Here is a 16,222-nt window from a genome sequence, read left to right on the forward strand (position 1 = left end):
ATGGTTAGGGCGCGCGCCCCATGCATTGAGGCTGTCGTCTCAAGCGGGCGGCCCGGGCTCGCATCTGTGGCCTCCCTCCCGCATGTCGCTCCCCACTCCCTCTCCCTGGTTTCCGACTCTATCCACTGTCCTATCTCTCCATTAAAGGCACAAAAAGCCCCCCAAAAAATAAAAATAAAATAAAAATTATTTAGCCCTTGTTAGAATGAACAACTATTGTTGCCATGCCAACATGCCTGCTAAATGAACTTACATACTAATTAAGTCAAACAAATCAGAAAAACTCCTCCTTGCATGAGAAACTTTTAAGAAGATCTTATAGGGGTATTAATCTCGTCTTTTGGGGGATGAGACACTAAAAGACTCCAGCTAGTTGGAGAGAGAAGCTGTCCATCCACCCACAGTGTCTCTGCATAATCCACCTATTATCTGAAAAAAAGGAGGGCAAGATTGTTTGAGTGTGTTTGCATGAGAGGGAAAGAGAGAAAAATGATAGCCTGAAGATGGAGTGCCTCCCACAGTTGTGCTCAGCAGCCATAAAGCCATTATGCATACAGTACGACTACAGTAGAGTGTCTGCATCATCGTATTTATATGCAAATCACTCACACTGGATAGAACATTTTAGACAACTGGGAGCTGAGTTTTACAGGGACAAATGGGTAGAACATTACTGATATTCTTGACTGACAGCAGATTGTAGAGCAGGGGGTGAAATGACATTTCTACAATTGAAGCAAAACGTTGATTGGGTGGCTGACTGTTAAAAAAAGATATGCTTTATTTCAAAAGGAGGCCATTCCAAAGTGAAAAACCACATTTTTCCCTCCTTAAAAGACCTCGACTTTTCACACAAATTTTAATTCAGAACTATTTTCTGCCTACTTGAATATCAGTTTTACTTCAGTTATGCAATAGGAAAAGAAGCAGGCCAAAGGGGCCTCCGGTCTCAGTGCAGTGCATTGGAGTGTTTGGAAATGTCTGCTTGCCAGGTCAGAGGAAGCAGACCTGAATGGGAGCATCAAAGGCAGAGGAACATCTCCTCCTCTAGAACTTCTTTTTACTCTTAATCCATTTCCCTTCTTGCTCGACCTCTTCCCCTCTTGATCTTTTTTTTGTCTGTGTCTCAAACTCCCTGCTTTTTCTACTTTTTTTCCCCTTTCCCTTTTGTCAGATGCTGAATCACATGGTGCATTATTGCTCCATTAGCAGAGTCCTGTCATATCACAACTCACCTATCATCATCAAATCAGAATAATGAAGATTATTAGTCATTTTCTACAATGCCCCAACAACATGCTTTCATTAAAATATGTGTAGCTAACTTCCTAGTTCCTCATTTTCTTTCACGTACGTCCCCTGAGAAACAAAAATCTACAAACATTGCTATAGCACATTAACCAAATTCCCTTTGCCTAATGGTGTGTCAACATAGAAAGGCTATTAACGTACAATGATGTGCTTTGTGATAACAAGTGGATTATTTGGTTTACTATGCCATGAGCGGCTGCACGGAAATAACACAGGGGGGAGAGAAGAGGAGGCTAATTCGGTCCTAATTCGATGCCCGAGGCGGTCTTATCTGTTTTGTTCTTGTATGTATGAAGTGCCTCTCCTCTCCTGTGAGTGCAATATGGTGAAAAGCTATTTTAGACCCTGTAGATGCAGTGCAAACATCACATTCTTTCAAATATGCTCAGTAAACATCAGATAGTGCACAGGGTATTCTTTTTGCTTAATTTTGCTCTGCATTATTATCAAGTTAATTCTTCTTCTTTATAAAAAAACAAACAAACTGAAGAATAAATTAATTCTGGTCAAGGGATATTTCACTTCAACGTCCATTTTTACATTATCCATAATGTGGCCATCTTATGAGAACCCATCTGGTTCTGTTTTATGCAGAGGAAAATACATTACCCTTATACTGAATCCACAGTTTAAAGAATATGTCTTTTGTTGTTCTTGAGAGATTTAGTTCATGCTTTATAGAAGCTACAGTCCTGTTTAGTATTGATGTCACAGTTCCACACAGAATTGAGTCTGTATTCAGAAATCAGACAAAGATAACAATTTCCCAGACATTGTCTGTGGGTTGAATAATTCACTTCTCTTTTTATTCCTCAGAATTTCTTTGTCAAGCAGCTGGCATATAAACTAAATACCCATGATCAAGATTTTTGTTGTAAATTAACTGAGAAAAAACCTACGAAAACTGTATCATAAAGCCATAGCGTGAAAGATATTTAATAAATAATTCACCTTTGTCTTGTTGAGTCAATTATAATTGAAATTTCCAAAATGCTACAGAATCATGTATTGTTATGTGAATTAAGTTACACTTTTACGCTAAAATGGCCTGTAAAGGATGGCAAGTGGATATATATCTGGGATACTGGAAGAGATTTCATTCATATTTACAATCATGTGCTGCAATTCTTTACGTAACATACTGCGTCAGAGTTACAGACATCTATTGTTGTAATCTCTACCTTGGGGCTATTCCATGTTAGTCACATCTGCAGAGATGCAATGGTGCACAATAATGAAAAGATGCATATGTTGCTGACTACATGAGCTTGCTACTGTATGCAGGAAGCTCAAAATTTCCTCTCTATGTGGACTAATGGGTACTGGACTGTGTGGCAGTTTTGCTGTGCCTTTAGCAAGCCTTGCCCTTTTCAACATATTGAGTAGAGGTTGTATAAATTGGGGCATCCGTATCAAGGTTTTTTTCGCGAATAACAAACAATACAGTAATATTCTACTTCATATTAAAGTTGTGCGACAATTAAGAAGAAAATCCTTCTTTTTACTGAATTGGAGGCTTTATATGCACTATATTTGCACATTCCAACACAAGAGAAAATGGGTTTTGCAAAGTTTTATGGAGATGTTTGATGTGGGCCTCAGAGGTCAAATGAGGAGCTAGTTTTACGTCAAGATTAGCGACTAGTGGTGAGAGGTGAATGTTGTGGCCAGAAAAGGATATGCTGGTTTAAGTGGGAAGACTGCACTTGGTGTGGGGTGCCAACTACTATGGCTTTGGTTCTGAAATTGTTTAATTGCAGAAAGTTGTGACTCTTCCAAGCCTTTATCTCATCCAGGCAGGTGGTGAGTGTGGAAAACAAGCTTAACTGAAAGCTGTTAACATGACTGTACACTCGTAGTCTTGTTACAGCACAACTGCTTCTCTGCTACAAGTCTACAGTTAAAAAGTCTGAACAATTCAATTTCATCTATTGTTTTATAGCACTCAAAATCCCCATGGAGGGATGTATCAACAACTCAAATAGACAGGACTAAAAGAAAGCAGACCAATGTGATTGACCTTTGACCTTAACAAATGCAACCCAACCCGACTTTTTATTTATTTTCCTTTAAGGATTATTAAAGATAATAAGGTACCTGTAACCCACAAGTGTTAGGTTGAAATATACATAAGCATTGACCTTTCCTTAGAAAAATCTATCTTAGTGTTAATGACATCCTCTCTATATTACGTTTCATTCACAAGCATACATCATACGACAAACTGATGCGTGAAATACGATTTTTAATCATTTTGCAATTACTTTTTTTTATCAATTTACAGTTAGAAAGAGAAGAAATGATTCCCAATTGTAAATTCCTGCAACAGTATATCACTGTAAATCACTTGAGAGAAATAAGCATTGAAAAATTGATCCACTGCCAAACTGGGGACTATTTAAATTGATTATGACTTTCATAGAATCATTGATTCTTTACTGGAGGCTACAGGACAACAGACAAAAGGAAATAAAATAACAATGTAGTTCTGAGCTGTAATATGGCATGCTCCAGTTAAGATTACTTTTATTACAGGAAGAGAAAAGTTATTTCTCTCTCAAATAGATTGTTTTAGCTAGCTGTACAAAAGCAAAACATGTGGGAGATTAAGATAGGTATTAGGGATGATGAGTTGACTTCACAATTGAACAATGTCACCCTGGCTAGTTGGTATCAGTTTTACAAGTTGGATTAAAACAGCTATTAAGATTTTTCATAAATGTAGTCCCACAATGCCGGTTAATTGTTGTGTCTAAGCTGTAAAACAACCAGCTGCCACTAGATGGGGCTGTATCTCCAGTTGATGGGCCTGCTTTCCTGGCTCTAATGTCTGGATAAGAACCCGCTAGCTGTTGAACAGCTGAAATCCTACATCAAGCAAGAATGGTAAAGCATTCAATTAAAAAGAATAGAGAAGCAGGTACCTCAGTTCCACAAATGCTAACAGAGTTCTTTTTAAAGGAGATATTATGCAACAGACCATGTCTGAACTTTTCTGATACGCTTTGCTGGCATCAAATTAAAAATGGCCATATCATTTACAAAATAATGACATTTCTCAATTCAACAATTTGATGTCTTGTTTTCATGCTTTTCATTCGTCACATTCATTTCTCAATCATTTGTTTACATTCTACTCCCCTCCCCCCTACTTTTTTGGAAACAAGGTTGTATTAAATCCATGTAGAGCTGATTAGGTAATACTAAAAGTTTTCATTTAACCTCAGTATCCTTTAACAACCCTAAAGGGCCCATCAAAATATTTCTAAAGAAACTTTTTCCACCCTCACGTTGAATAATAGTTTAGTTATTAGCTGTCCACACTGTCCTCTTCTTACCCTTTCTACATGGCACTGTGACGAGAGCTGTTACTCCAGGACTAATGAGTCAGCATCACGCAATCATCTGTGCTCGGTTAAGGTCTCCTTGTTACCCTTCCTTACTTCCTCTGATGTCCTCCTTGTCCTGCCCATTTCTTATCACTTTCACTCTCCCTCCATCTTTTCATCTCCTCAATTTCCTTCTTCATTATTTTTTTCATCATCTGTCAGTTCCCCTTGTTTTCATTCATTCTTGTTGTTTCCTCTCTTCCTCTCTGATCCTCCTCCCTATGCTATGAGTAAAGCATGCCAGTCAGAGCCTAGTAGGCAGAGCTGTCAGTACTGTTCATGGTAACCTTTCAGTGATGTAGACATGCGATAGTTAAGCCAGCAGCAGCGCCTGGCTGTTATTAATTCTCAACTTGCTGTCCCCCCCTCCAACCCTTCCTCCAATTTTCTGTTCCTATGTGTTTATCTTTGTTACTTTAGCTTTTCATAAGCCATTTTTCTCCAACTTTGTTTTTCATGCTCCATGTAATTTTCTTTTTAAATATTGTTATCTCCTCAATATGCCTGTATTTAACTGTCCGAATTATCTACATTTCTATCTCTCCCTAACCATCCATTGCCTCTTTGGTCTGAGCACCACAGGGGCTTATCTACAGTTCAAGAAGACAGGATACATCTATTTCAGTATGTACTGTAGAGATCCTCCTTAGAATTTTCACATCGAAAAATATAGCAGAATCAATGGGAGAAAAACATATTTTTGAAGAAGTAACAGGGTCACGCATGTGGAGCTGGTAATGAACCAGTTAACAGGAACATGACCCATAGTAATTGTTCTCTTCAATCATCCTTACCTCCTACAGCTCAACCAGAAGGAAACATGGCACATCGCTGTAGCAAAACAAGATATCTGTGAGTCCCATTCTCATGTAACTACCAAGACCAAAACCAGCGGGCCTTTGTAGAACACTTCATTAATTATATAGTTTAGAATTAAAGAAGCTCTGATGGTGTCTAAAGTATCTGCCTTTTAAAAAATCACACGTCATTACTTGAAATATATAAAAAGGGACCATCCCATTATTGAAAAACAGAAATATTTGAATGGTTTAAGAGAAACAAAATAAAAGCATTACTTCAACACTACTACCCTTTTACTTCCATAATATATGGTGCAGCACACTTTCGAGCACTCTTATTTTTTTGGCAGCAGTTTTTGTAAAATCTACTTTTAGCTGGGGCTTTTCTACACCAAATCAGAACAGCCTTTTATTTTAATCATGTTTCGCTTCATTTTCAATTAAATTCTAGAGAATATGCTCTCTCTAGCATGTCAAAGTGAAAGCACAAACATATGTGCAAACAAAGGGAGGTATAATCTGCTCATAGCAGACAGCAACTGTAGCCAGATATTTGGGGTATCTGCTACTTTGGTACATGGCTTGCACTTTCAGCTACAAAAAGTCATTGTCAATTGCTCTCCACACTAAAAAGTGAAAGAATCATGGTTTTTTTTACCATTTTTTTTAGTTATTTGCATCATGTTTAAACAGTCTAATATCACATTTCATTTACATCAAATGATCAGCAGCAGAGGCAGGGCAAGCATTCTTTGAGTTTATATATTGGACACTAAATTTTAGATCCAAAGTGGTTCTTTTTAAGGAGAATTAGTGGTTAACAAATGTAACACAATGAATGTAGAGACTTACCTACAATGGCAAATAGCAGATGTAATGTACTAAAGGGCATAAGCAGCAGCTATGGACTTCAGTAGGTTAGTCACTATTAATTTAAGGAGGCTTAAAGTTAAAAAGTTAACTTAGCTTAGTATGAGATTAAGTAAAGGGGCTCAGTGTAGTTAGATGTCACATTATATCATAGTTAATCTGACTGCACCCCATCATGAGCTTGTAGGTTCTTCAGGCAAGGTTAGCTTGGCCCCCAATTGTTTTGTGCTTCAGCAGGTGGCTCAACAACAAAACACCCGCTGGAACCTTTTCACTTGTCATTGTCAGTCTGCATCACAAGTTAGCCAAACAGACAACCGTCCTGAGAGCCATGTCACAACACATCTGCTCCTCATACTAAATGTCTATTTAGAAGCACCGATATGGGCAAAGGCTTGTCTTTTTGTGAAGACAGCCAAAAAAATACTGTAGCAGAAGAACGGAGATTTGACTGGTGATGACAAAGATTTCAAGATTGTAACTTTGAACTGATGGTAATGAGATCGCCACTGGGCTATAAAACGTCTTAATGCGGCTTGTCATCGTACATGGGACATTGTTGCTCCTTCATATGTGTATGGTGTTGGTGATGAAGATGTTGTTACTGGTAAAAATCAATGTAAGCACTTACAGAAAAAGAACAAAAGGATTCAAAATGGATTCAAAATGTGGGACCTTAACTTGTCCTTTTTCCAAATTATGCAAGAATCTATTTGTTATATAATGGAAATCATCACAAGTAAATATATATATATATATATATATATATATATATATATATATATATATATATATATATATATATATTTAACATGATAGGATTCAACAGTTAACTGTATCAAAATAACAGGTTTTTAATTCATTATTAAATTGCAGTTTTCTCTGTAAAATTTTGAAACTGAAGAGTAGGTGCTGAAAGAAGATGTCTTCTGACTGGCTTGTGTGCTGAAGCTATGAATTGTTTTATAATATAGCTCAGCTGAAAGACTGAAAAAGGCAGAGAGAAGATGTTCTTTCATTGACTTACTTACATTGAAGGCCACTGAAGGTCATTCAAAAGGCACATGGCACCCCCAAACATGGATTCCATCTTGGGAATATTTGGGGAAAAGGGGAAGAAGGCTTCTTCTTCTTCTGTGGTGTTTTACGGCAGTAGGCATCCATGCAATTGCATTACTTTCATCTTTCTGAGTCAATCAGCTCCTACATTGTCCCTATTTCTAAATTTTCCCTATCAGTCTGGTCTCCCTTATACAATTATGGAAGTGTTTTCTTCCATTCTGCTCAATTCCCAGTTGATAATGGTCATAAATAATCTTCCTTTTATTTCTTGTCTTTGCATTTCTCTGAGCATGAATCATTGTGTCCTTGAAAATATTTAGATTAGGGGTGAGAGTCTTTCACTACTGTATACCACAACTTGATTCAATTTGGTTACACACAGGCCTGTTGAGTTTAAAGTTGGATGCATATTTTTACCTGAGTAGGTGTGGGGATCACCGCAAGATTTGTATTTCCTTTTTCTTTTTTTAATTAGCAGATGCTCAACAGCTAGTATCTAGGATTTATTCAAAAGTTACGTTATGGTATTTTTTCTCGATCTTGTAGAAAAAAACAGTAATAGGTTGTGGGCCATTAATGAATGAGTTTCCTTGTGACATTTCTTATGCTTCTAGGCCTATAGAATGACGATAATTCTGCACTGCTATTGACCTCTGCATTCATACAATAAACACTCAGCACATGGGAAGAGATCAATACAATGTTTAACACCCTCATATAACTCTCTAATTGGCATGATTGATTGCTGTTAAGAATGGGACTGCTTTGATGGATATGTTTTTGCAGAAAAAGAAGCCCGGCTCCTTTTTGTTTTCTTCATAACAAATTGCAGACCCCAGCCATTATATAACAAGAGTCAAGGTATGTTGTTTCACAAACACTAAAGTTTGTACATACTTTTTGAAGACTTACTTTGAGTTTTGGGTGATCTTTTGATGGACCTTTGAGATTGTATGTCTCTAACATGGTCATCAACCATGCATCTGTCTAGAGTCTTTCACTCTAATTGTCACATATGGCAACGGAGACAAGCTGTGACACTAAGGACAGTGATTTTCTCCAGCAATGCAACGCAGACCACTACAATCTACTGTCTTAAATATAAATGTAGTGAGCTGGGAACTGTGACCTTGTAGTGTGTGTTCACTCGTCTAAAATATATTTGTTTTTCTCTCAATAAGATCAACTAACATTGATCGATTAGTTTTTACCGTACGCATACAGTTCATTCAAGCTTGGAAATGCCAACACATTCCCTAGACCTTTAATATTACTCAACATTTAAAAAGTGAAAAGGGGATCGTTGTATATATTCATATTTCAGTGTAATTCAAGGGTAACAGTAAAAGTAACTTCTCTGAAGGCTGAGAGCAGGTGCGGAATTTTTCAGTAACATACACACTCATCTGACGATTTCTCTGCAGTGGACGCTTTGAGGACCACAGTAACGTTGATCTGACTGTGAGTGTTTTAGATGGTCTTTTTGGGCATGCATTTTTGAACATTACATTGACACCATATTTCTTGGCTGCCTGATAGTTGTTTAATGACCCCGCTGCATTGATAACCATTATCATTGTAACTCTAGCTAGCTTAGGCTTCATCTGACTGTATCAAATGGTGAACATGAAGCGTCATTGTACCCTCTGTCCAGGAAAATGTACACATTTTTTATTGTGAGAAATGTGACACTGTGATTAATTGGGCACCCCTGTATTTATCCTGTGTCACCTTTGACCTTGCTTCTGTGTTTGTTGCTGAGTTGCCTGAATGTTTTTGAATTCATAAAATAAATTTGAAGGATGCATGACAAGACAAAAATTGGGGAACAGCCCTAAGTTCTTTTTAATTTTTCTACCTCGTTTATAAAGAGATGGGCCCTATATTTTTTAATCATTTTTTAAAGGATGAATCCAAAATCAAATGAATGTGCCTCAGTCTATAAATGTGGGAGCTTTTTCTTTTTTTTTTGCAGTTTCAGGTTAATGAAGTGTCAAGAATAAAAGTGAAAAAAGAAATCCTCCTTATTACTTGCAGAATCCGTTAAAATCTGCTGATGTTTCATGTTGCTTTAAAAGAATACATCCTTTTGAAAAGGCTTTGAATATACTTTTGGATGGTGTGCGTGTATGTGTGTGCAAAGTTATATAATCTATACATGTTTGTGAGGAATTGTACAGTAAGTGTGTGTGGTGTTAGAAAATGAAGGAGAGCAGGTGTCAGCAATCTCTCCATGCTCCCCTACTTATCCCCTATTCACCCAGGCCGTTTCTATGGTAACCAATGAAAAGATTGTCACATGGATGATTGGTGCCAATCCGCCAGTCATTGGCTGCATAATGGACCCCCACTCAAGGAAATAATAGTAAATTAAGACCAAGCAAAGCCTTGATTGTGTGAAATACATGACTGGGGGATTTGAAACTTTTTGGTCTCCAGTTTTCAACCCTTTTTTAAACTTAAGTACATTTTATTATGAGATTCTGAATAATGTTCTCTTTCCTATGGGACAGGACTCTGTTTAACCGCAGCCTGCTATCGTCAGATATTAGCAACATGCTTTTTCTTTTTACAACAGAGGGTGTATTATAGGGAAGATGGATAATAACCGAAATGTGAAAAGGTCTCTAGGGACATTGTCAATGTATGCTTCAGCTTCATTTCTGACAATCTGCTGGGCACAGTTGCCTGTCAGTTAAATTATCCATAATTTAGGGGAACGAAGACAGCCTCTATGCATCTAAGCTTTTCCTCAAACAGGTCAAGCCAGATAAAGCAAGCGGGAGTGAGCACAAGCAACACACACTTGATCCCCACATTGGATTGGGAAAGGGGTGAATGGGACTATTCACCTGATTGCATTTAACAAACGGCAGAATTTTGCATAGTAACATGATTAAATTCATGAATGCTTAAATTCAATGTGACCTTAGCATACAAGGCACCTTTTAAATAACCCTAATAGAGCAATCTTACAGGAATCTGACTCCACCATTGAGGAGTCAATGAGGTGCAGGAGGGGTGTGATTGGACCATTACACGGCCAATTATGCTGAACCAACTTCCATCAAACTGGACAACTCCTGGACCATAGGCTAACATGGTAAAATACATGAGGTGCTGGGCTCTGTACAATCATTTATAATGAAAGATAAAATATGTCTAGCCTAAGTATTGAGTCTTTTGACATTTTGAAAAGAGCAAAGGTGCAAAATGTTGAATCAGACTGCATTAGGGAACCCTTTCTTCCACCACTGAAAGTGCAATTACATGCTTCCAGTGACTTCTAAAATAGAGTCTTTGTAGTAAGTGTCTTCATTTGTCAGTTGTCATCCAGCTTTTAATGTATGATTGTGATGTGTGTTCTGTTTTCTGTAGCTGTATCTATATTTGTCTTTATGATTTGTGTTTAATGTTGCAATGTCTGTTAGTCTGTCCTTACTGCTCTGTTCATTCTGTCTTTAACAAATGTACAGTGTCTTTAAGTTTCTGAAAAGCGCTTCTAAATAAAATGTATTATTATTATTATTAAATACAGAAACAGCTAGATTTGCAATGCAACTGGATGGATGTTTAAAACATTTTTGTCTGTAGTATTATTTGTACATGCCTTGGTACATGATTTAGTAGAAAAATGAAACTCAAATGCAAACCCTGCCTTATGGGATTAGAAGGATGACTTCCTGATGTCATTCTCAAGTGTTTAAAAACATTTAAAATCTTGTCCTTTAACTGTAACTTGGATGAGATAATCATATCTCTTTGTTCTGTTAATTATATGTGGTATTGTTCAGCACTTTGGATCAACCGTGTTGTGTTTAAAATGCTATATAAAAAAAGTTCAGGTGAGTTAAACAAAAGTATAAGTTTCTATCTGTCACATTTTCTAGAGGTTTTGTTGTTGTGGTTGTTAAAATTGCATAGCACTCTTTTTCATCGTCATACTTTTCCTCAAAGGTCGATGCTTAACAATTGTCCAACTGGTTTAAATCTCATTGAGAAAATTTTTTTTTGAGAATATTTGAATTACTTTCACACAACACCAAAAACATGAGAGCTGTATTTCAATCGTTCTACCTTAAATTCCTAGGTTTAACAATTATGTTCTGAAAATACTGTCTTCAAATGAAACCATGCAGTTTAAAAGATGTGTTCTGCTATACTGATTAGCTTACAAGAATGATCTGCTTCAAAACTGTCAGACTGTTTGGATCGTTCCAATGTGTAACTGGTTTGAGCTACCATTAGGAACAAGGCTTCAAGCTGCAAAACAGCAACAACGTCATCAAGCACTTGATGAAGCAAACCAAATTCAAATTAACCCCTAGAAACCTCATCTAAGAACACATAATAGAGATTCCATAAAATCTATTAAGGCCTTATTCAACAGCTGCTCTTGCAGCATTAGCAGCCCACAAGAGTTGAAGGAGCTCACCAGCTCTGAGATCCAAAGTGACTCAGCCTCTTGTCCTCTGTTTAAGTCTTCGCCGCCATATCAGACACAGCCTCCTGCACTGTCCCTCTGCTTGTTCGCCTTACTCATCTGCCTCACAACTCTGATTTGCAGCAGTTTTTGCCCCTCGATCCAAACATTGGCTTTAACTGTCTCCTCCAATCTAGCGGGCTATCTTTAACTGTGACGGCAGCCTTTTCACTCAGTGTACATGCTTCTGGCTGCAACCTTAAATGATACTTCACCCCAGAGAGCCTCAGCCCTTCAGTATGCTGCCCATGTTCCCAAGTGGCAGTGAGTGTGCTGCAGACCAAGGCCCTACCCTGACTTCAGAATAACAGCTACTGAAGCTCAGTGCAAAAATGATTACCCTTCAGTGTTCTTTAATACACATTGGTTAATCTTTAGGCCACAGTCTTAGCTCCCCCTTGCTTCTAAAATGACCTTGTCTGTGACCCTTGCCCGAAAAGCAATTCAAACAGATGTGGTCAAATTGTGCTTAGATCAACCAATCAAGCAGCCAGCAGCTCTGTTGCCTAGCAACACATGAGCATATATCATATTTATCTCAGCAGGGATTTGCATTCAAACTGTCACATGATTGAAGTAATCCAAATTTCCATTTGTTGTTTGATTTTAAAATGTTTCTAGGTTATTGGGTTTTCATGGGCTCTGAATCTGAAAACATTTAACCATTTTATATAGATATATAAAAGAAAATTCTGACAGGTATCCAAACATTAAGTTACACAATTTCTACAAATTGTCCAGGGGCAAACACACCAAGGTATAAGAGAAATTGCTACCTACACTCGAGCTATTCTTCCTTCTCTTCCATGATGGCAGCATCAGACAGCTTTGTGTTATGGGTGCAGGTGGCGGCGGATGCAGATTCTCTGAAAGCTATTAAGTCTAGATATCAGTCCTGACTCGCGGATCACAGTGTGTCTGCTTCCATTACTTTGACGAGGGGTAACAGCCCATGAAAAAGGATTCAAGAACAGAATTGAAACCTATGGAAAGGACAGATCTATTCCTTTGCAATGCAGACTGGTATAAAAAAGAGGAATGTCATAAAATACAGCCATTGCTTTACATGTGGAAATTAATATAGGCCTATGGCTTGTAATCCAAATGCTATATCAATGAAATGATAGTTTGAACACTGAATTCTCAAAAATACAAGAAATAAAAAGCAAACAAAAAAAGAGTTAAATGCATCATCCAAATTGTAGTTCAAACCGCTGTGTCATTTCTAAGTTCAGCATGCTTATCTATCTTATAAATCGTTTCTCATAGCTCTTGGAGTTTACAACCCAATCAAACTGCCACCCAATCCAATGCCCCCCCCCCCCCCCACACACACACACACACACACACACACACACACACACACACACACACACACACACACACTGATTCCTTTGATGTTTTACGATATAAAAGATTTATGTGGAACATTAGTACAGGTGTAGAAGCAAGAAAAATGTCCTCTGCTATAAATTATAGCATTACCGGAGGTCAGAGTGTATTGATATTCCCATGACACATCCCAATAGCCCCCCAGACAAAGGAGGGCTAGCAGGGTGTGAGGATTGTTGAGAATTCTGTTTTGAATTTTAATAGTGGGTCAATAACCACACGGTGCCACTAAAAAATACTGAATTCTGAAACATTTACATTTGCTATGTTTTGGTTTCTTGTAAGCAGATGTGATTGAATAATGATTGAATAAAAAGCACTAACTGATTCATATTTATCATTTTATATCGTTCATTTAAAAAAGGTATTCCTTTTTGAATTTAGAATGAAAAAAAAACTTTAAAATAGATCAAATATAAATCAACTTTCACTGTAATGGATGTGTGTTAAACATTGCCATCAAAATCTTCATTCATAATAACATTTCAGCCCAGCAGCAGCGGAGCATGTATGTAAATCAAAGGTGCTCTATAACTTCATGATCAATTTCAAGCAGTTGTAAAATCAATGATGAGATATGGAGTAGTAATATGGGGCAAAGGGCACAAGTGTGTGTGTGTGTATGTGTGTATGTGTACAGTATGTGTGCGTTAAAATGCCCATCAGAAGCTATATAATGTTAGCAGAAGATAAACACTGTTCAGAGCTGCCCTGTATTGTTGTACTTTCGGCATGCTGTCACCATTGTGAATTACAGCTGGTTGTCAAACAGAGCAGGAAAATGTCCATAGAGCATTTTCTGAGAAATACCCTTTGAAGCTGTAAGTTATTACATGTCACAGGTTACATTTTATACAATTCATCTTAAAGAATCAATGCCACTTTTAATGTCCAGAAATGTTGTTCCATGTAGAAAAGAGTACAACATAAATCTATATGAATGGATAACATAAAAGAAAGAGTACTTTAATGCAGTGTAACACAAATATACAGAAGTGATGGAAACAGAGTTATGTATCCATTCATGCAATTTGTAATAGGTAGCTCCCTTATTTCTAAAAATGTAATACCCCAGATTTTTTTTGTTTGGCTCTAAATATTATTTTATGATATTTTAAATGATAATTGTTTCTTCACTATTCAGAATAGTTCATGTCATGACATAATTAGGGGCATGATTGATATGTAGCTTTTAGCCAGTATGCTTAAGGCCCACCTCAGCTCCACCTCTTTACTAGGTTGACCGAAAGTAAGGTTGAGACAGCATTCTCAATATGGTGACCACCATTATCTGGCTTTAAAGGTCTGACTCTGCAACCAATGGGTTATGGATGAACCCGAAATCCGAATATGAATTGGAAAGGGAGAAAACGAGTTGGACACCAACATTTTTCACATCTGAAGATCCTGTTTATTATCCAGAAATTTAAAAAAGATAGTGGATTCTATGTTCTATGCTTCATTGGTGCAGCATGCTCAGCCTGTCCTGAGCTGTCCCTGCAGCTCTAGACATTTTCCACAGCCCCTTCCGCTGCTGGATTCATTCACTGGGGGAATATGTAGTGCCCCACGTTTCCCACCTAGGCGTGCCATCCAGGTATAATTAAGTCAATTTATGACCAATAATCTAGTTGGTGATCGATCTCCCTCACTCTGTAGCCCTGGCATAAAAGCTGCAGGTCTGTATACTCTGTGACCAGAGAGTGAGAGGGATAGAAAAAGAAAGGGATATCTGTAGTTAAGTCTATTTGAATGCATTTGTAGCAGTCCAAGTTCAACATCCAATTTACAAAACTTGAAATGCTGTTATTTTTTTGTGTGCAGCAGCTGCTTGCTGCTGATGTGATGGTAAGTCTCCCCACCCAAGGCTCATTGGCTGAGATTATAATGGAGTCAGAAGTAAATCTTTTAAAAACGGGAGTTTTGTTGTGTTTCAGAGATGCGCAAAGATGGATTTGTACTGGAAATAGAAAGAAGTGCAGAAAAGACACAAATTGGTGCATAAAAATTGATCAGAATGCAGGAATGTGTTGGTGTATTGTCAGAATAAACAGAACTTCTTCAATCTAATGTTTATTTGTAATTTTATTACCTCCATCCTCATCTTTTATGATAGTTGTTGGAAAGACGCTATTAAAAAACATACCCATTTAAGTTATAAACCACACCCACTTCCTGTATAAGCCACACTCACTTCTGGTTTTCTATCAGAATACACATAATTATTTAGGTTGAACAGATAGGGATATAGATAAGGGCATCTCTGCATACATTGGGTGACATCAATGACACTACATCCATGTTTTAAGCAGTCTACGCATGCAACACATTTACAACCGCCAAATCTGCATTAAGAATTTAAATCTGTATATAGCAGCCTTAAAACACACTACTACAATTTTAATATACATATTACCTGCATATGAAGAATAAGGATGCAATTGTAAATGAACTTGGTGGTTGAATTTAATTAAATAACACTTGGAAAATGTATGGGATGCTATGCAAACAATAAAAAATGTAAATTTAATGGGCACCAGATAGCCTCGTGGTTAGGTTGTGCACCCTATGTGAAGAATTAAATGTTAAAACTAATCTAAATCATCTGGTGTCACAATAAAGGAAAGCTTTTTATATAAGCGTCTAAAAGAGCAAAGAGATGAATTGCTTTGATCCAGTGTTATTGCAGGATGCCAGTGAAAGTCAGACCATCTCTACAATCCAGACTGAAATACCTCCACAACTTGTGTATGAAAGCACAACATCTTTTTTTGGCTATTTTTTTGCATATAGAAGATTTACTCTATACATTTTTTTTTTTTTCATCTACAAAAACGACAATTGACTGCTCAGAGCGATAACTATGTTTAACAATCACTCAAATTATGACACATAATGTAATATTGTATTTAATA

This window comes from Labrus bergylta, chromosome 5 (assembly GCF_963930695.1).
Source record: "Labrus bergylta chromosome 5, fLabBer1.1, whole genome shotgun sequence".
In the NCBI taxonomy this organism is placed as follows: domain Eukaryota; kingdom Metazoa; phylum Chordata; class Actinopteri; order Labriformes; family Labridae; genus Labrus; species Labrus bergylta.